The following is a 22,960-nucleotide window of genomic DNA, read 5'->3' as shown; positions in this document are numbered from 1 at the left end:
TTGGGCCCCCACAAAACAAGCTGGCAATTAATGTGTCCCTGCACAAACTGGCTCTACGGAGGCAAGATGTCATCCTCATCCTCCTCATCCACCGATTCCTCACCCTCTTCAGTGTGTACATCCTCATCCTCACAAAGTATTAACTCGTCCCCACTTGAATCCACCACCACAGGTCCCTCTGTACCTTCTGGAGGCTGGTCTGCCTGGAAGAGCTGATAATTCATTTTGATGAACATCATCTTCTCCACATTCTGTGGAAGCAACCTCCTACGCCTTTCGCTGACAAGGTTCCCGGCTGCACTAAACACTCTTTCGGAGTACACACTGGAGGGGGGGCAACTCAGGTAAAATAGAGCCAGCTTGTACAGGGGCCTCCAAATTGCCTCTTTTTCCTGCCAGTACAGGTATGGACTGTCTGACATGCCTACTTGGATGCTGTCACCGATGTAATCCTCCACCATTCTGTCAATGGTGACAGTATCATATGCAGTGACAGTAGACATGTCAGAAATTGTTGCCAGGTCCTTCAGTCCGGACCAGATGTCCAAACTTGGTCCTGCCTGCCCTGCATCACCGCCAGCGGGTTGCTTAGGATACCTAAGTTTTTTCCTGGCAGCCCCAGTTGCGGGAGAAAATGAAGAAGGAGCCGTTGACGTGTCACGTTCCGCTTCAGCTGACAGTGTGTTCACCAGCAGGTCTTTGCACCTCTGCAGGCTTGTGTCGGCCGGAAAGAGAGACACCACATAGGCTTTAAACCTAGGATCAAGCACGGTGGCCAAAATGTAGTGGTCTGATTTCAACAGATTGACCACCCTGGAATCCTGGCAAAGCAAATGAAGGGCTTCATCCACAAGTCCCACATGCCGAGCGGAATCGCTCCGTCTTAGCTCCTCCTTCACTTTCTCCAGCTGCTTCTGCAAAAGCCTGATGAGGGGAATGACCTGACTCAAGCTGGCTGTGTCTGAACTGACTTCACGTGTGGCAAGTTCGAAGGGCTGGAGAACCTTGCACAACACGGAAATCATTCTCCACTGCGCTTGAGTCAGGTGCATACCCCCTCCTTTGCCTATGTCATAGGTGGATGTATAGGCTTGTATGGCCTTTTGCTGCTCCTCCATCCTCTGAAGCATATAGAGGGTTGAGTTCCACCGCGTCACAACCTCTTGCTTCAGGTGATGGCAGGGCAGGTTCAAGAGTGTTTGCTGGCGCTCCAGTCTTCGGCACGCAGTCGCTGAATGGCGAAAGTGGCCAGAAATTTTTCGGGCCACCCAAAGCGTCTCCTGCACGCCCCTGTCGCTTTTCAGAAAATTCTGCACCACCAAGTTTATTGTGTGAGCAAAACATGGGACGTGCTGGAATTTGCCCAGATGTAATGCCCGCACAATATTGGTGGCGTTGTCAGATATCACAAATCCCCAGGAGAGTCTAAGTGGGGTAAGCCACTGGGCGATGATTTCCCTCAGTTTCTCTAAGAGGTTGTCGGCGGTGTGCCTCTTACTGAAACCGGTGATACACAGCGTAGCCTGCCTTGTAACGAGCTGGCGTTTCTGAGATGCTGCTACTGGTGACGCTGCTGCTGTTGCTGCGTAAGGTGATACATCTACCCAGTGGGCTGTCACAGTCATATAGTCCTTAGTCTGCCCTGTTCCACTTGTCCACATGTCCGTGGTTAAGTGGACATTGTGTACAACGGCATTTTTCAGGACACTGAGGACACTTTTTCTGACGTTTCTGTACAGTCTCGGTATCGCCTGCCTAGTGAAGTGGAATCTAGACGGGATTTGGAACCGGGGACACACTACCTCCATCAATTGTCTAAATCCCACTGCACTAATGGCGGATACCGGACGCACGTCTAACACCAACATAGCAGTCAAGGCCTCAGTTATACGTTTTGCTTCAGGATGACTGCTGTCGTACTTCATCCTCCTCGCTAAGGACTGTTGGAGGGTCAATTGTTTAGTAAAAGTAGTGGTGTTCCTACTTCCTCTCTGGGATGATGAACGACTCCCAGCAGCAGCAACAGCAGCAGCGGCAGCAGTAGGCGTAGCAATGCAGGATCCTCCAGAGGAATCCCGGATAGGAGAGTCAGTCATGCCAGTGACATGGCCTGCAGGACTACTTCCGATCCTGACTAAGGAGGAAATTGACGAGGAGGGAGTTGACGGTGTGGTTTGCAGGCGCTTGGATACAACAGGACAACGGGATTTAGGTGTCCCTGGACTGCTTACGGTCTTAGCCAAAGTTTCTGAACTTGACAGTAACTTTTTATGAACGCGCTGCAGGTGCCGTATAAGGGAGGATGTTCCTAGGTGGTTGACGTCCCTACCCCTACTTATTTCACCTTTACATATGGTACATATGGCAAGACAGTTGTTGTCCGGATTTGGATAGAAATATTGCCAGACCAAAGAGGTGGAATGTTTGGTCTTCTGCCCAGGCATGACCGTGATGGGCTTTTTCATCCCACGGACAACAACTGTCTCCCCCGGAGCCTGATTTAAACAAACCACATCACCATCAGAATCCTCCTCGCCAACTTCCTCCTCAGCGCCAGCTACACCAGTATCCTCATCCTGTTGTACTTCAACAGTGACATCTTCAATTTGCATATCAGCAAGTGGACTGTGGGTGCTCCTTTCAGCACTTGCAGGGGGCGTGCAAATGGTGAAAGAGCCACCTCTTCCCGTCCAGTGCTGGGAAGGTCAGGCATCGCAACCACCACCACACTTGGACTCTCCTTGGGGATTTGTGATATCTTCTTAGAAAGCACAGTTCTTCGCTGTGCTTTTGCCAGCTTAACTCTTTTGATTTTTTTAGTGGGAGGAGGGCTTCCATCGTCATGTGAAGCTGAACCACTAGTCATGAACATACTAGGGATCGACCTTAACCGTTCCTTGCCACTCCGTGTCGTAAATGGCATATTGGCAAGTTTACGTTTCTCTTCAGCTGATTTAAATGTCTTTTTCAAGGTCATTTTCCTGAACTTTGCCATTTGGGATTGTATGTGCCCCTCTACTATGACATTGGGCATCGGCCTTGGCAGACGACGTTGATGGCAATGTTATCGTCTATGTCATGACTAGTGCAGCAGCTTCAGCACTAGGAGGAAGTGGTTCTTGATCTTTCTCTATTTTATTTTTATCGGAGAAAGTTTGGTCCTCCATTTATGTTATATCGATTTGATATATACGTGCGGCTAAACACAGAAAATAATTTTTTTTTTGGTTTGGACTGGAGTGTACTTTCAGGGGTTACAGCACCCTTTAACGGTCAAGCCAGCCGGCCCTTTACTTATGACACAGGCGCACGCTTGGCACTACTTTGTTGATGCACGTGCGGCTACTGCGCACACAATTCACAAACACAGAAAATAATTTTTTTTTTGGTTTGGACTGGAGTGTACTTTGGGGGTTACAGCACCCTTTAACGGTCAAGCCAGCCGGCCCTTTACTTATGACACAGGCGCACTCTTGGCACTACTTTGTTGATGCACGTGCGGCTACTGCGCACACAATTCACAAACACAGAAAATAATTTTTTTTTTGGTTTGGACTGGAGTGTACTTTGGGGGTTACAGCACCCTTTAACGGTCAAGCCAGCCGGCCCTTTACTTATGACACAGGCGCACTCTTGGCACTACTTTGTTGATGCACGTGCGGCTACTGCGCACACAATTCACAAACACAGAAAATAATTTTTTTTTTGGTTTGGACTGGAGTGTACTTTCGGGGGTTACAGCACCCTTTAACGGTCAAGCCAGCCGGCCCTTTACTTATGACACAGGCGCACGCTTGGCACTACTTTGTTGATGCACGTGCGGCTACTGCGCACACAATTCACAAACACAGAAAATAATTTTTTTTTTGGTTTGGACTGGAGTGTACTTTGGGGGTTACAGCACCCTTTAACGGTCAAGCCAGCCGGCCCTTTACTTATGACACAGGCGCACTCTTGGCACTACTTTGTTGATGCACGTGCGGCTACTGCGCACACAATTCACAAACACAGAAAATAATTTTTTTTTTGGTTTGGACTGGAGTGTACTTTCGGGGGTTACAGCACCCTTTAACGGTCAAGCCAGCCGGCCCTTTACTTATGACACAGGCGCACGCTTGGCACTACTTTGTTGATGCACGTGCGGCTACTGCGCACACAATTCACAAACACAGAAAATAATTTTTTTTTTGGTTTGGACTGGAGTGTACTTTCGGGGGTTACAGCACCCTTAACGGTCAAGCCAGCCGGCCCTTTACTTATGACACAGGCGCACGCTTGGCACTACTTTGTTGATGCACGTGCGGCTACTGCGCACACAATTCACAAACACAGAAAATAATTTTTTTTTTGGTTTGGACTGGAGTGTACTTTCGGGGGTTACAGCACCCTTAACGGTCAAGCCAGCCGGCCCTTTACTTATGACACAGGCGCACGCTTGGCACTACTTTGTTGATGCACGTGCGGCTACTGCGCACACAATTCACAAACACAGAAAATCATTTTTTTTTTGGTTTGGACTGGAGTGTACTTTCGGGGGTTACAGCACCCTTAACGGTCAAGCCAGCCGGCCCTTTACTTATGACACAGGCGCACGCTTGGCACTACTTTGTTGATGCACGTGCGGCTACTGCGCACACAATTCACAAACACAGAAAATAATTTTTTTTTTGGTTTGGACTGGAGTGTACTTTGGGGGTTACAGCACCCTTTAATGGTCAAGCCAGCCGGCCCTTTACTTATGACACAGGCGCACGCTTGGCACTACTTTGTTGATGCACGTGCGGCTACTGCGCACACAATTCACAAACACAGAAAATAATTTTTTTTTTGGTTTGGACTGGAGTGTACTTTCGGGGGTTACAGCACCCTTAACGGTCAAGCCAGCCGGCCCTTTACTTATGACACAGGCGCACGCTTGGCACTACTTTGTTGATGCACGTGCGGCTACTGCGCACACAATTCACAAACACAGAAAATAATTTTTTTTTTGGTTTGGACTGGAGTGTACTTTCGGGGGTTACAGCACCCTTTAATGGTCAAGCCAGCCGGCCCTTTACTTATGACACAGGCGCACGCTTGGCACTAATTTGTTGATGCACGTGCGGCTACTGCGCACACAATTCACAAACACAGAAAATAATTTTTTTTTTGGTTTGGACTGGAGTGTACTTTCGGGGGTTACAGCACCCTTTAATGGTCAAGCCAGCCGGCCCTTTACTTATGACACAGGCGCACGCTTGGCACTACTTTGTTGATGCACGTGCGGCTACTGCGCACACAATTCACAAACACAGAAAATAATTTTTTTTTTGGTTTGGACTGGAGTGTACTTTCGGGGGTTACAGCACCCTTAACGGTCAAGCCAGCCGGCCCTTTACTTATGACACAGGCGCACGCTTGGCACTACTTTGTTGATGCACGTGCGGCTACTGCGCACACAATTCACAAACACAGAAAATAATTTTTTTTTAGGTTTGGACTGGAGTGTACTTTGGGGGTTACAGCACCCTTTAACGGTCAAGCCAGCCGGCCCTTTACTTATGACACAGGCGCACGCTTGGCACTACTTTGTTGATGCACGTGCGGCTACTGCGCACACAATTCACAAACACAGAAAATAATTTTTTTTTTGGTTTGGACTGGAGTGTACTTTCGGGGGTTACAGCACCCTTAACGGTCAAGCCAGCCGGCCCTTTACTTATGACACAGGCGCACGCTTGGCACTACTTTGTTGATGCACGTGCGGCTACTGCGCACACAATTCACAAACACAGAAAATAAATTTTTTTTTGGTTTGGACTGGAGTGTACTTTGGGGGTTACAGCACCCTTTAACGGTCAAGCCAGCCGGCCCTTTACTTATGACACAGGCGCACGCTTGGCACTACTTTGTTGATGCACGTGCGGCTACTGCGCACACAATTCACAAACACAGAAAATAATTTTTTTTTTGGTTTGGACTGGAGTGTACTTTCCCGGGTTACAGCACCCTTAACGGTCAAGCCAGCCGGCCCTTTACTTATGACACAGGCGCACGCTTGGCACTACTTTGTTGATGCACGTGCGGCTACTGCGCACACAATTCACAAACACAGAAAATAATTTTTTTTTTGGTTTGGACTGGAGTGTACTTTGGGGGTTACAGCACCCTTTAACGGTCAAGCCAGCCGGCCCTTTACTTATGACACAGGCGCACGCTTGGCACTACTTTGTTGATGCACGTGCGGCTACTGCGCACACAATTCACAAACACAGAAAATAATTTTTTTTTGGTTTGGACTGGAGTGTACTTTGGGGGTTACAGCACCCTTTAACGGTCAAGCCAGCCGGCCCTTTACTTATGACACAGGCGCACGCTTGGCACTACTTTGTTGATGCACGTGCGGCTACTGCGCACACAATTCACAAACACAGAAAATATTTTTTTTTTTTGTTTGGACTGGAGTGTACTTTCGGGGGTTACAGCACCCTTAACGGTCAAGCCAGCCGGCCCTTTACTTATGACACAGGCGCACGCTTGGCACTACTTTGTTGATGCACGTGCGGCTACTGCGCACACAATTCACAAACACAGAAAATAATTTTTTTTTTGGTTTGGACTGGAGTGTACTTTGGGGGTTACAGCACCCTTTAACGGTCAAGCCAGCCGGCCCTTTACTTATGACACAGGCGCACTCTTGGCACTACTTTGTTGATGCACGTGCGGCTACTGCGCACACAATTCACAAACACAGAAAATTATTTTTTTTTTGGTTTGGACTGGAGTGTACTTTCGGGGGTTACAGCACCCTTTAACGGTCAAGCCAGCCGGCCCTTTACTTATGACACAGGCGCACGCTTGGCACTACTTTGTTGATGCACGTGCGGCTACTGCGCACACAATTCACAAACACAGAAAATAATTTTTTTTTTGGTTTGGACTGGAGTGTACTTTCGGGGGTTACAGCACCCTTAACGGTCAAGCCAGCCGGCCCTTTACTTATGACACAGGCGCACGCTTGGCACTACTTTGTTGATGCACGTGCGGCTACTGCGCACACAATTCACAAACACAGAAAATAATTTTTTTTTTGGTTTGGACTGGAGTGTACTTTCGGGGGTTACAGCACCCTTAACGGTCAAGCCAGCCGGCCCTTTACTTATGACACAGGCGCACGCTTGGCACTACTTTGTTGATGCACGTGCGGCTACTGCGCACACAATTCACAAACACAGAAAATAATTTTTTTTTTGGTTTGGACTGGAGTGTACTTTGGGGGTTACAGCACCCTTTAATGGTCAAGCCAGCCGGCCCTTTACTTATGACACAGGCGCACGCTTGGCACTACTTTGTTGATGCACGTGCGGCTACTGCGCACACAATTCACAAACACAGAAAATAATTTTTTTTTTGGTTTGGACTGGAGTGTACTTTGGGGGTTACAGCACCCTTTAATGGTCAAGCCAGCCGGCCCTTTACTTATGACACAGGCGCACGCTTGGCACTACTTTGTTGATGCACGTGCGGCTACTGCGCACACAATTCACAAACACAGAAAATAATTTTTTTTTTGGTTTGGACTGGAGTGTACTTTCGGGGGTTACAGCACCCTTAACGGTCAAGCCAGCCAGCCCTTTACTTATGACACAGGCGCACGCTTGGCACTACTTTGTTGATGCACGTGCGGCTACTGCGCACACAATTCACAAACACAGAAAATAATTTTTTTTTTGGTTTGGACTGGAGTGTACTTTCGGGGGTTACAGCACCCTTTAATGGTCAAGCCAGCCGGCCCTTTACTTATGACACAGGCGCACGCTTGGCACTACTTTGTTGATGCACGTGCGGCTACTGCGCACACAATTCACAAACACAGAAAATAATTTTTTTTTGTTTGGACTGGAGTGTACTTTCGGGGGTTACAGCACCCTTTAATGGTCAAGCCAGCCGGCCCTTTACTTATGACACAGGCGCACGCTTGGCACTACTTTGTTGATGCACGTGCGGCTACTGCGCACACAATTCACAAACACAGAAAATAATTTTTTTTTTGGTTTGGACTGGAGTGTACTTTCGGGGGTTACAGCACCCTTAACGGTCAAGCCAGCCGGCCCTTTACTTATGACACAGGCGCACGCTTGGCACTACTTTGTTGATGCACGTGCGGCTACTGCGCACACAATTCACAAACACAGAAAATAATTTTTTTTTTGGTTTGGACTGGAGTGTACTTTGGGGGTTACAGCACCCTTTAACGGTCAAGCCAGCCGGCCCTTTACTTATGACACAGGCGCACGCTTGGCACTACTTTGTTGATGCACGTGCGGCTACTGCGCACACAATTCACAAACACAGAAAATAATTTTTTTTTTGGTTTGGACTGGAGTGTACTTTCGGGGGTTACAGCACCCTTTAATGGTCAAGCCAGCCGGCCCTTTACTTATGACACAGGCGCACGCTTGGCACTACTTTGTTGATGCACGTGCGGCTACTGCGCACACAATTCACAAACACAGAAAATAATTTTTTTTTTGGTTTGGACTGGAGTGTACTTTCCCGGGTTACAGCACCCTTAACGGTCAAGCCAGCCGGCCCTTTACTTATGACACAGGCGCACGCTTGGCACTACTTTGTTGATGCACGTGCGGCTACTGCGCACACAATTCACAAACACAGAAAATAATTTTTTTTTTGGTTTGGACTGGAGCGTACTTTGGGGGTTACAGCACCCTTTAACGGTCAAGCCAGCCGGCCCTTTACTTATGACACAGGCGCACGCTTGGCACTACTTTGTTGATGCACGTGCGGCTACTGCGCACACAATTCACAAACACAGAAAATAATTTTTTTTTTGGTTTGGACTGGAGTGTACTTTGGGGGTTACAGCACCCTTTAACGGTCAAGCCAGCCGGCCCTTTACTTATGACACAGGCGCACGCTTGGCACTACTTTGTTGATGCACGTGCGGCTACTGCGCACACAATTCACAAACACAGAAAATAATTTTTTTTTTTGTTTGGACTGGAGTGTACTTTCGGGGGTTACAGCACCCTTAACGGTCAAGCCAGCCGGCCCTTTACTTATGACACAGGCGCACGCTTGGCACTACTTTGTTGATGCACGTGCGGCTACTGCGCACACAATTCACAAACACAGAAAATATTTTTTTTTTGGTTTGGACTGGAGTGTACTTTCGGGGGTTACAGCACCCTTTAACGGTCAAGCCAGCCGGCCCTTTACTTATGACACAGGCGCACGCTTGGCACTACTTTGTTGATGCACGTGCGGCTACTGCGCACACAATTCACAAACACAGAAAATATATTATTTTTTTAGCACTTGGGGGAGCACCCCTGATGGACAGAGCACCCCCTGGACAACACTACAGCACTCCTTTAGGACTGGGACACTGCACAGGACTTTGGAGTGGACACAGCCCCTATGGAGAACTGACTGCACAACACAGTCCAGCCAGCCCCTATGGACTTTGAAGTAGTGGACACAGCCCCTATTAACAACAGCAGCACAGCACAACACAGCCAGCCCCTATGGACTTTGAAGTAGTGGACAACAGCAGCACTACACTACACTACACTACACAGCCCTAACTCCCACCCTCCCTCTTCACTGTCCACAGCCGAGTGAGAAAATGGCGCCGACGCGGGTACCTTATATAGGATCCAAAACCCGCGAGACTCGGAAGGCGGGATGATGACGTTTTGCCTCGATTTCAGATCCGAGTCAGGCGGGAAAAGTCGAGCCTGACTCGGATCAGACTCGGATCGGGGGGGTTCGGGGGGGTTCGGATTTCAGAAATCCGAACCCGCTCACCCCTAATATTAAGGGGCGTGTCCACGGGGGTCTTGAGGCAGCTGACGCTGGCGGGTTTCAAACTTGCAGTATAAGTGTTATACTGCAAGTTCTGTTTACCGGCGCAAGCGTCAAGCCAGACTGTGGAGAACCACAGAGGATGGAGAAGAGCCGGCTGTCACTCAGCAGCGCTGCGGGAGTCTTGTGTTAAGCAGCACTGCTTAAGAAATCAGGAGATTGTACCCACCTGGTAAAATCGGTACAGCCCATTTGCCGGTACAGCCCTTTAAAAACCGTTACTGTGCCGGCTAAAACGGTAGAGTTGGAGGTTATGCCCTGTGTCTCTCGGAATCGGTATGTAACACCGCCAGATCTAGGCCTGGCAGATGAAATCCCGATGCCGGAAGGCTGGTAGATGAAGATCCCAACAAGGATAAGTACCCTAACCCTTCCTCCCCTTAACCCTAACCCTCCATTAGTGGTGCCAAACCTTAACCTCCCTCCGTAGTGCCTAACCCTAACCTCCCCCCCATAGTTTTAACTATTGTGGCCACGCTCCGAAAAGCAAAGCTTTTCTCAGCTTTCTAATTTGATCTTTGACAAAAATGGGGAAACCAAAATGACCATTGAGAAAAATGGGGACTGCAGTATCTTGCATTATTATGCTGAAAGAAGGATATATCACCGGTATCTATTGCATGCAGCCTTTGGTAAATAGCAGGGAGACTTAAAGCATATGGAAATTGCTGATCTACATGATTTTCAGGGGGAAAGGCATTAATAAATAGGCTTCTAAGTGTCTACCCTGCCCAGAACGGTCTTAAGGCCGGTACACACTAGATGATGTCTAGTGTGTACCGACCCCATTCATGACAGCACCCGGAAGGATCAGGGGCACCGAGGGGGGGGATAGTGGGTACTAATTACCAAGGCCCATGCTTGCAGGAGGGGCCCTTTGGGGGCTCGGGTCCGACGCTCCCCCTCCTAGACTTGTCAACGGAGCAGCACAGTAATTACAGGGAGGCTGCTGCCGCTGAGTGCAGCAGCAGTCTCCTCTGCCTGCATCATATAGGAAATGGAGAGCGATCCCACTGATTGCGCTCCCCCCTGGATCTACTCTTGACTGAGGGGCACAACAGCTCCCACATGTGGAGCATGTGGCGTCACTTTGCTATTTTTTGTAAAGAGGTATGCCAGCAGCGACGGTGGGGGCCATGCGGCATTCGGGAGCATGGCCCTTGCTAACGATGTCGCCAGAGGGGGCGATGTCGCTGATGATGCACAGGAGCGCGTATCGTCAGTGACATTGAGGGTACACACTAGACGATGTGCCCAATATATCGTCCGATCCGGCCAGATTGAACGACATCTCATCTAGTGCAAGGGTTCTCAAACTCGGTTTTCAGGACCTGACACAGATCACATTTTCCAGGTCACCTAGCAGGTGCACAGGTGTATTCCTTACTCACTAATACATTTTAAAAGATCCACAGATGGAGCTAATTATTTAACTTGTGATTCTATGATGAATCCTGGAAAACATGCACTGTTTGGGGTCCTGAGGACTGAGTCTGAGAACCTGTGGTCTAGTTTGTACCTACTTCCCAGCATTACACAGAGAGAGCAGTGATCCTTAAACATCCCCATTATAACTCCTAATACGTTTCCATTCTAACATAATAATGGTGTCATAAAAGAGACGAAGATGGCATCTTGGAATCATGGACTTTGTAACCTCATCAACCTGGCTGTGGTGTTACTATGGATAAACACACATGTAAAGCACCTGGGGATTACCAGAATGGGAATGTAAAATATATTACAGAAGATAACCCAGTCTGTAATCTTGCAGTAATTGCCACGTGAATCCATGCCTTGGTAATTGAACAATAATACTTTACCCCTTCCCATCAGACGGAAAAGAAACACATAGGAAGGAACAAGTCAGTCATCATGATGGTTTTCCCTTCCTGGATATTTCAGGGAATTTACAGAATTGCAGGCTTTATAAAGAAAAAGTCATTTAGATTATCAACTAAAAATATACACAAAGCAGAAGAAATATAAACCAAAAGGTACCATTAATTAATCAACATGTTTGACAGAATGTGAAACTAATACAGCAATCAGGCTATAAAGGTTGCTGGGATGGTAAAACAATGTGTGTAAACATATTATAAATATGTACGGAATATTTCCTTACCAACTTCTGGGTTTTGCAGCAATACAGCATGGTGGTTTGGGCAGCACAATTTTTTTTATAATTTTCTTTATTTTGCCTGGCCATTAATTTTAACATAATCATGAAAAATATAACAGAAGTGACCACAAATGTTGCATTATCACAACCTGGAGTAATCATAAAAAAAGAACAAGATAAAAATGGAACATATGTCTCATAAAAAAAGACAACAGTGCACAGCCTTAATAAAGGCTGGCTAAAGGGATAAGGACGGGGAAGATGGGAGGATGAATGGGTGATCTACAGTAACGTCTATAAAAGAGTGTTCCAGACAGAAGGTTTTATTGTTACACTTGTGCACTATATACAGTATTTTGGCTGTTACCCCCTAGCAGATAATCCCACCACCAATCAGAGGGTCGTTGTCTGCCTTATTTATTTATTTGTGTTGAGGGCCCCAGGTCACCAATGATCCATCCAGCAGGCAGGCAGCGACCCTCTGCCCAGTGCCTGTCAGCACCCCAGCCTCTCAGAGTCAAGCAGACTCAGTCAGATCCAGCAGCCTAAGGCAGCAGCACCCCTCTCTGCCCAGTGACCTCCACTCTCCTAGCCTGAGCTAGCTTACTAGAGACAGACTTACTCTCATCTGGTGGTGGTTTGACTGTCTCAGGCCTAGAAGTAGGAGCTGGGACCACCCCTGCTACAGTGCTGATGCCTAGCTTCTCCTGTCCTGATGCCTGATAGGTGCTGGGCGGCGGTGGGTAGCAAGTGAAGGCGGAGCCATGAGTTGTCACTCATGACTCAGTTCAGCAAAGGCCCATGGGAGGAGTGGCCGTGGCTGGTCATGCCCGGGCTGGGTGTGTATTCACTATGCCGCAGCCAGAAACCACAAAGCCGTGGGATGCCCCTATGTTTGTTTAGAATGCCTATGCCTAGAGCCGGCTCTGGCCTGAGGAGGCTGATACTTGTACTATTATGTGTGTCTAATTTTGGACAGGAAAAAGTGTGCTTTGACATACGTGGGAACTCAGTTCTGTCTTTTGAACAGATAGATAGTAAGTGGGCTTGACCTTCAAGGAATTTATATAGTGTACAGTATGCATGTGGCTGCACATTCATCAGAATAATTGCATATCTTTCTACCAATGATTTATAGTATTTCCGTTTGTGAAGCACTGGTAGGCACTATCTTCATTACTATGTATTATATCTAATTCCCAAATGTAACATACTAATTGCTGGGTTGGGTATGAGATCCCGGCGGTCAGGATGCCGCTGGCCAGAATACAGACATCGGCATCCCGACAGTCAGAATTCCGACACTCATAAGGACAGAAGGCAAGTCTAACCCTTACCCATACCCCTCCCCGGTGCCTAACCCTTACCTCTCCCCCACTGCCTAAACCTAACCTCCCCCTCCCCGCACCCTTAACCTAACACTCCCTCCCCGGTGCCTAACCCTAACCCTCCCTAGTGCCTAAACCTAACCTACCCCTCCCTGCACCCTAAACCTAACCCTCCCTCCCCGGTGCCTAACCCTAACCCTCCCTAGTGCCTAACCCTAACCCCCCCTAATGCCTAACCCCGCACCCTAACTCTCCCCCTAACGCCCGATACTTACCGTCGGGATGCCAGAGATCGGGATTCTGGTGCCGGGAACCCAACACTGTCTGGATTTCGGCGCAGGTATTTTGGCTGTCGGCATATCGCATGCCGGGATGCTGACTACATCCCGTTATTGGTAATACACACTGGGGTCAAGCCATATAAATACATGAGTGAATATTAAGAAAGTATTCTCAATTCACCATCATGAGCTTTGTGGCCAAATAGTACTACTTATAACTGTCTAATGTATTACTGCTATTCAGGCACAGTGGAGTGTGGAAATATATATATATATATATATATATATATTGTGATAGAAGCACTGGAAAAGTTGTGGATGGCATATATGTGTGTCCCAGATTTCTCACATATGTCTTTTAAACCCCCAGGAAAAGTCTGTTCTGCTGAACAGATTGGAATGTCGGCTTTGGTGAAAAGCCGGAATGGGTCCTGGGGGTGTGGATGTGAGGAGAGGGAAGGCTCCATCCACAGGCCACTCCGAGTGTTGGGCCTTTCAGCCTGGTAGCAGGCTCATTAGGGCTTGCACCTGGAAATGGCTGTTATAAGCTGGATTTAGTTCTGGCTGAGTGTCTCACACCTGGGAGAGCAGGCCCGCAGGCTAGCTTGCTCTGAGACATTGTTTTGATACTGACCTGTAAGTACTGTGGACGTGAACTTGTTTATAGTGTTCTGATAGTGAAGGAACCTACTGTCTAATTAGAACCCTGACGGGTTAGGATTTTGTTTATGTTTTGTGTTATTTATGTACCTGGTACAATAAAGACTGGCTCCGACCAGCTTGTACGAGAACCCCAGAATTGTGTCCTGCTTCTCTGGCTGCAGTTTGTGTAAAGAGGAAGTCCGTCTACCCCAGGAGGGGGACCCCTATCCCGACTGTGTCACAATATATATATGTCCAAAAAAAAACGGCACTCAGAGACAAATAAATGTATTGGACCTGACACAATACATTTATTTGTTGCTTTGAATTCTCTGAGTGTCGTTTTTTTTGGACCTATCTGTATTCGTGGATTGTGCACCAGAGGCAGCTGTGATGATGTTGGGAGTGCCGGCAGACTGTGGATTATATATATATATATTCCAGGGTGTCCACACTCCAATATAGCAGGAATACGGGCGGGGTGTTCAATTTAAAGGCAGCAGAACTGTCCATTTATATACAGAGAAAATAATCGGCACTCACCAGATATATGAAAAAAGACTTATTTATATATGCAAAAACAGGTTTTGAAATACCCATAGCAGCAAGATACAGGGGTTCAGTCCAGTCGACGTTTCGATCCCAATCCAGGATCTTTATCAAGACTTCAGCGACCATGCAACAACAATTCCAAATGAGCAGCCAAGTGCAGGATATACACCTTTCGTTTGTACCTACACTGGTACATGACAGGTTTGAATGTACAGTTGATCATTATAAACTTGGTAGAAAAATGAGACTACACGAGTTCTTTGGGAATAATAACAATACTATACCAGATCAACTATTTAAATCTCCTAGTAATTTTGATCCTCCGAGTACTAATGCTAGTATCAAAACTTTTTTGCGACTCATTGAACAGGATATGGCGCTGGTTACCAGTAAGCCTAAATATGACAATTTGAGTCCTGCTCAAAGATTGGCATTGAAGTCTTTGATCAAAAATGATAAAATAGTTGTGAGACAGGCTGATAAAGGTGGGGCAACAGTGGTTCAGGATTGGACTACATACAATAAGGAGATACTACGCCAACTATCTGATACTTCTACTTATACCAAGGTTGCCGTTAACCCGCTGCTTTCCGTCAAATGTAAAGTTGATACAACTATTAAACGTGCATGTCAACAGGGGTGGATTGATGCTAGAGTTGCCAGTTGCTTGGTGGTGGAACATCCAGTGTGCCCTATTTTATACACCCTTCCCAAGGTTCACAAGCAACTGGTAGACCCACCAGGGAGACCGATTATCTCCGCACGCAATTCAACATTACAGACAGTGGCTCAATTTATTGACTCTTTTCTCCAGGTGGCAGTAGTACAGATGCCTAGCTACTTAAGAGATACTGATGATTTTTTAAAAAATTTGAGATCAGTGAGTTTACCTGCAGGACCAATTTTGTTGGCCACATTGGATGTATCTTCGCTGTATACCGTAATTCCACATGAAGGTGGACTACATGCTATCAGACAAGCGTTGATTAATATTGATCATTGTGGCCCACCAATTGAGTTTCTGGTTGAACTCACTGAATTGGTTTTGACCAACAACTATTTTCAGTATGGCGGTAGCTTCCATATTCAAAATACCGGCACCGCCATGGGGTCGAATTTTGCTCCGGCGTACGCCAATTTGTACATGGCGGGGTATGAACAGACACACATCTTGCCAAACTTTATTGAGAATATAGTATTTTATAGACGGTTCATTGATGACCTCTTTATGATTTGGTCAGGTACAGAAACCCAGTTCATGGACATGGTCCATTATCTTAATGGTTTGGCTTCCTCCATTAAGTTCACTAGCAACATTCATCCCACGACATTCTGTGGCAAGTCTCAAGTGTATGCTAATTGACCACATACCAGCCCTTGCTAGTGGCGCAGATCGTGAATTAGCTTTGCGTAAATGTGAAGCTAGGTGGATTTTTTACCTTGATACATTGGCCCCTAGAGGACTTAATGAGTCCAACTCTTATAATATCTTTTAGAAGTAATATAGTGTTTTTGTTTAAAAAAAAAAAAATTTCTTTGAATTTTTTTACCTTGCACATGAGGATACTAATTTTTGTATGTTTTCTCATTTATATAGTTTTTTTATTTTAGTTTACTTTATTTTATTTTTTATGTTTTCAGTATTGGTGTTTATTAATAGCCATACTATTTACCCACAACGATTAACCATATTTCAAGTATACCAGTAGAATAGTAATAAAGAAATCTTCTTGCTTGTGCAATATGCTGGTAACCCAGTAGATGGCGTCTATATGGGCCAAGTTATACATTGGCTATGCGCTCCTATGTGATGGCACGCAGTCTAATTTGTTTTTTGACCATTAATATGGTCCGGACATGTGACTTCCGGTTTTCGCGTGCGTTCCACGGTGGTGGAGCGCATGCTACTTCCGGGGGTCGCGTTCCTTTAGTTTTAGAATGCTTGTTAACCTGACTGTTGTTTCTAATATGGATCTGACACGTGACCTCCGGTGTTGGCGTGCGTTCCACGGTGGTGGAGCGCATGCCACTTCCGGTTATCGCGTTTTTTCAATAATACTACAGCTTTAGAGCTGGTGTGTATAGCGCTGGTCCTATCGTAGGATCTGCACACAGGCAGGAATGCTCTACTTAAAGTAAGTGGTTCTATCTTGAGAGTCTAATGGTACTATTGTGTTTGTACTGTTTTTGGTACCCATCAGGCTGTGTGGCTGGGGGTGGCACCTTGTGTTAATTGTTTGGGGTATTTAGTCTGGCTAGTATGGTGATGGTGTATATCCTGCACTTGGCTGCTCATTTGGAATTGTTGTTGCATGGTCGCTGAAGTCTTGATAAAGATCCTGGACTGGGATCGAAACGTCGACTGGACTGAACCCCTGTTTCTTGCTGCTATGGGTATTTCAAAACCTGTTTTTGCATACATAAATAAGTCTTTTTTCATATATCTGGTGAGTGACGATTATTTTCTCTGTATATATATATATATATATATATATATATATATAAATATATATATATATAAATTACAGGGGCTCTGCACTCACCATAATCACTAATAATAATAATAATAATAATAATAATAATAAACATAATAAACAGTGGGGTTTTGGTTCATGAATTGATCAATGCATTTAAGCTTGCAGCCCATCATCACGGGACCCCACTTTACTGCAAGTCCCGTGATTTATTATGTTTATTATTATTATTATTAGTTATTATGGTGAGTGCAGAGCCCCTGTGATTTCTATTTAAACAATGTGGTCACATACCATGTTGCACCCCAAAACTAGGAATGGTGAGTGCCGTGGATTAGTGCTTTTTTTTTTTTTTTTTATATATATATATATACATATATATATATATATATATATATCAAGAATATATATATATTATATATACACAATTTGTTTGCTTGTTTGTTAGCGAATATCTTCCACAGTTCTCAAGGTATTGCTGCCAAATCTTACTACCTTTGCTATCGAAAAAGTAAGCTAGTAGACCATAGAGCAACAATGCGACAGAGCGACAAATCTTATATATAAAATTCATTAGTCTGTTTGTTTGTATAACCGGTTATGGATTCGTACACCCTTTGCACCGATTGTGATGAAACCAATATGAGGTGGTACAGATGAATCATGGCCAGGTTTTAGGGGGTTAGTGTACCGCCCGGACCTCCCGTTGGTGTACTCTGGGCAGAACTTTGACCCGGGTAGCCTGTTCTGAGCCTTCCACTGGATGGATTTGGATGAAAACTTCACAGAGTGGTAACATTGGATCCCAGAAGACACAGTATTACCGCAGCTGTAATCAGTGCTGTGTATGCGGCGCTTTTGTGAACGTAACGTCGCATGCGCAGCACTGATTACAGCTGTGGTAAGTTAGAGCAAATAGGGAAAAGTATCTATTTTTTGAAAAGCTGTCATCGCAAAAATGACAGCTTTTCGGAATAGAAACTTATGGAGAGGAGGAATGATGAATTCCTCCGTTAATTTGGTAGAACTCCATGTGAATTCTAAACCTAATTACCTCAGTCGATTTTTTAGTAATGATGAATAGGCCCCATATTCATTCTTTTTTCACTCACTCTATGTCTGAATTTTATTTAGCTGGTTTTAATATATTTTTAAATTAATACAAAGTTATGTTTTATATTACGTTGTGCACAACTCTTTCTTTCTCCTTTGTACACTATAATATTCTATAGTTGTCCGTGTAGCACCCCCTTTCAATATCAGTCAGAAAAAAAGATCAAACTGATACATTAGGGGTATTTCTTGATATACTCTAATACAAGTATGTGTCCTCTGCGATTGGTTAAACCAATATCATATACAATTGATGCAGAATGTTGTCTAGGCTCCACTTCTGCTGCAGGATTTCTAAATTGCTGATCGAAAATGTTAGGTTTCAGAACAAGGCAATGCTCAGCTCCCCATCGATACTGGCAGAATATGTGAGAGATACAGTAGTTCACTTGCGGCCACAATTCCACCAGCTTCTAGGGATTGGAACTAGAAAATATCCTGCTCAACTTGTCAAAAGTGTAATACCACCCACAATACAGTTTTCTAGTCATTTCTTTAAACGGGTTGGGTATGAAATGCCAACAGCCGGGAAACCGCTTGACTAAATCCCGACGCCACAAGCCCGAACTCTCGAAATACCAACTGGGGCTGGTAAGTACCCTAACCCTCCCCTCTCCCCCCTCTAACCCCAACCCTCCTTTAGTGGTGCCTAACCCTAACCTCCTCTCGGTGGTGCCTAACGCTAACCTCCCCCCAGGGGTGCCTAAACCTAACCTCCCCTCTCCGCACCTTAACCCTCCCGGGGTGGTGCCTAACCCTAACCTACCCCCAGGGGTGCCTAAACCAACCCCCCCTCCCTGCATCCTAAATCTAACCCTCTCAGAGAGGTGCCTATCCCTAAGTCCCCCCAGGGGTCCCTAAACCCCCCCCACGCGCGGCTAAGCGCTAACACTGCTCGGCTTACCTTTGTTAGGGAAGCCGTCTGTCTAGATTTCGACGTTGGGATTTAGACGGGCATTGGGATTTCAGCGCCTGTCTTAAGTCCCGCAACGGTATTTCGATGCCGGGATTTAGACAGACGGCCTCACGACCATCGGCATTTTGCCTGTGTCCCCTTTAAACAGTGTGAAAATTGAGAAATTTGCAGTTCATCTTCCTCCACTGGGTGTCCCAGATCCTTCTCCCCTTCATGTGCGTGGCACCCCTGAAAGAAAGTGGTTGAATCAAAGATTCTGTTATTTAATTCAGAGATCATATATTTGTTGGCGGGTATGTATACAAGATTTCATTGTTAACTTTTAACCAGGGGAAGGAGGCAATTTGGGGTGATGTGTAATTTATGGAGAACCCAGACAGATGAAAGCGCAGTTAAATTCAAATCTCTGTGTGCTAAATAATCTTTTATAGTGAAAAACTATTTCTGGTTTGATATTGAATCTAGGGGGTATATTTACTAAAGTAAGAGTTTTTAGAAGTGAAGAGTGGAGAAGTTGCCCATAGCAACCAATCAGATTCTAGCTTTTATCTTCTAGAAGGTGCTAGTTAAATGTTAAGTAGAATCTGATTGGTTGCTATGGGCAACACCTCCATTTCTAAAAACTCTCAGTTTAGTAAATATACCCCCTAGATTCAATATCAAGCCCGAAAATTGTTTTCCACTATAGAAAATGATTTTGCACACTGAGGACCTCATTCAGAGTCGGTCGTTGCGGCCGCACGGTCGTACGCCACCGATGTTCGCTAAACTGCGCATGCGTAAAATTCGCAATGCGCGTGCGCAAACTAGCTATTGCGATCAGAAATTGCTCTCTCCTTCAACTTGGCCAGGTCGTTAGTTTGAGTGACAGGATGAGGCGTTTGTGGGTGGTAACATGGGAAGGTGCTTGTGAACGGGGGAGGGGAGATCCAAACGCAGGCGTGCCTGACTATGCAAACGGCGTTTTATGGGAGTGCATAATTAACTAAGTAGTGTCATGGCACATGTGACATGGGAGTTTTTTACACTGACTTGATCGTAGTTCTTAAGAGAGGGTATGGTCAACCTTAAGCTCTACGACCAGCTCCGATGGTTCCCGATGGTCTCAATTAATCCTTATATGCCCGGAGATGACGTGTAATGCGAACGAAAAGGGGGCGTATTTTTAGTCTTACGGCCGCATCCTCCCCTCGCTCGTCCAGCTAACAATCCGATCTTAACGACGCAACTTGCGAGCGCTTCATTTGCATATCCGGCCCCTTTTACCTTGCGACCGTGCGGCCGCAACGACCGACTCTGAATGAGGTGCTGAGATTTTTCCACCTATATACAAAATCTTTGGGAGATTGGGAAGAAGTGTGGTATAAGTCAACAGTCATAATGTCACCTTGGTAATAATGTCACCATTGACCATGTTGGCATTCATCATGTAGAAAGTGATGAATTGTCAACAAGTTAGAATGTCTACATATCGTCCCTGATGGCATAGTCTGTGACTTACCTTGCTCCCAATTACTGCGGAAAGCCCAGCACGGCTTTGGGACTGTGACTTCCGGGTCAGAGGTGTGATCCACTGGCACTCTGGTAAGTATTTCTCCCCTATCCCTAACCCCTATCAATAATACCTAACTCTAACTCCTCGCCCTGTGGATCCTAATCCTAACTCCCCCCCCCCCACAGTCTAACCCTATCCCTTCTGTCAACACATTGCCTTTTGACATTTTAACAATGTTGACATCATAACTGTCGATGTTGTGGTGTCCAAAGGAAGAAAAGAAATCCGCACAGAACTAACAAAGATGATGATAATTATTAATAGAAACCAACCGTTATATAATCTAGATACAGCTGTATCAATAGTTGTTGTTGGTGGTGCTCCCACAGCCCAATGTTTACATAGGTACAAAGGACAAAGAAAGAAAGAGAGGGCTATTCGCTGGGGCACTCTTCATGACAAATTTCCACTTTCATTTATGTATGTTGATTGATAATAGAAAATAATAGAAAATTATATCAATTACACCCTATATAACCAGATGTTACACAACCTTATATGCACAGCCAATAGAAAAAGGATTGGTGTTTGGGCATATTAGCAATAAATGATCCAACCTATTTCCTCATATGTATGCCTGTAACTGACTTTGTGTCACTACAGACATCTTTGCCCTGGATTATATGTGAGCCTGTAAATGACCTCCGTGTCAATACAGATACTTTTTTCATGAGCAACACGTAGAGTTGTTTATATTGAATATACGTTTTTTTTGCTGATCCAGCGGGGGAATTCACTCCCTTATTTCAGTGTGACATACACTTATTTATAGTGCTGTTCCAGTCTATTGTTTATTTTATAAGTGTGCAAGGAAATGCTGAATAACATGTGAGCTAATTATTTGGATGATTGCATATATCTATATGCTCATTACTTATTCATTAGACGAGCACATACTCTGTCTGTTTATAGTGGAGGATAAGTATTATACTGACAACCTATATTTTTTTCTGCGTACCTTATGAGCCTTATGAGGTCTGAGATATATTACAATACGCATCACTTTATTCTGGCTGCTGTGCTAACCATTTATGATTAGGCTTTTGGAAAGTGTTATCACTTATTGCCTACTCACAGGATTGAATGGAATCACTTGTTACGCTACTTATTGTACGATTTAGTGGTTAGAATGCACTATTTACAAACTGCCTATTAATAGGATTGAATCTAATCATTTATCATACAGACCGTATTACGTGCATTTATGTTATGTTAGATTAATATACAAATATCACTGTCACATGAACAGCATATTTAAGAGCCTATTGGAACATATTATTTGACTGATCAAATACATTAGTAATCAGTCAGACAATTATACTTGATTGTTCTACTTTATATGTCTAACCATGTGACTTACTGTATAATTGCAATTAAAGTACGCTCATGCAATACTTTTATTGATACTGTGTATTATTTAACAAAATGGACTTCTCTGGTGAGTTAGTCCTACATACACTCTTACGCTGTGTGTACCTGGGTATTCATACTCCCCAGTTGGGAATTATCTACAATCATACCATACTGGATATGCCCAATCCCGTCTGATCTTGAAAGCTATACAGTTATGGGCCTGGTCAGTACCTGGATGGGAGACCACTTGGGAATACCAGGTGTTGTAGGTCATTAATACCTGAGGTGGATTAGGATGATTGGTAACTCAGCAGAGTGGCAACTCAGTACCATTATAACAACCCACATATATTCAGAGGGCAAGATATTTTATTTCAATGGTTATTTATGTACGACCAGGGTATTTACCTATCCACATGTATGTATGAACGCATGTAGAGATTTTATCTTATTTTTCAATACATTCTATTTTCGCCCTTATCTAATAACTCTCATTTTGTTTGAAGGGATATTCATTTTCAATTTTTAATACAACTCTGATTAAAAGTTAATTTTTAATATGAGGAAATAGGTTGGATCATTTATTGCTAATATGCCCAAACACCAATCCTTTTTCTATTGGCTGTGCATATAAGGTTGTGTAACATCTGGTTATATAGGGTGTAATTGATATCATTTTCTATTATCAATCAACATACATAAATGAAAGTGGAAATTTGTCATGAAGAGTGCCCCAGCGAATAGCCCTCTCTTTCTT

General features: G+C 45.1%; 1 pseudogene; it reads left to right on the top strand.

Moving 5' to 3' along the window:
- Positions 1–22,356: 22,356 nt before the first annotated feature.
- LOC148511887 (5S ribosomal RNA) lies at positions 22,357–22,475 on the top strand (annotated as a pseudogene).
- Positions 22,476–22,960: the final 485 nt, after the last annotated feature.

The sequence above is a fragment of the Taudactylus pleione genome, unplaced genomic scaffold (genome assembly GCF_031769625.1).
Source record: "Taudactylus pleione unplaced genomic scaffold, aTauple2 ptg000290l, whole genome shotgun sequence".
NCBI lineage: Eukaryota > Metazoa > Chordata > Amphibia > Anura > Myobatrachidae > Taudactylus > Taudactylus pleione.
This window is presented reverse-complemented; position numbering and strand designations above follow the sequence as displayed.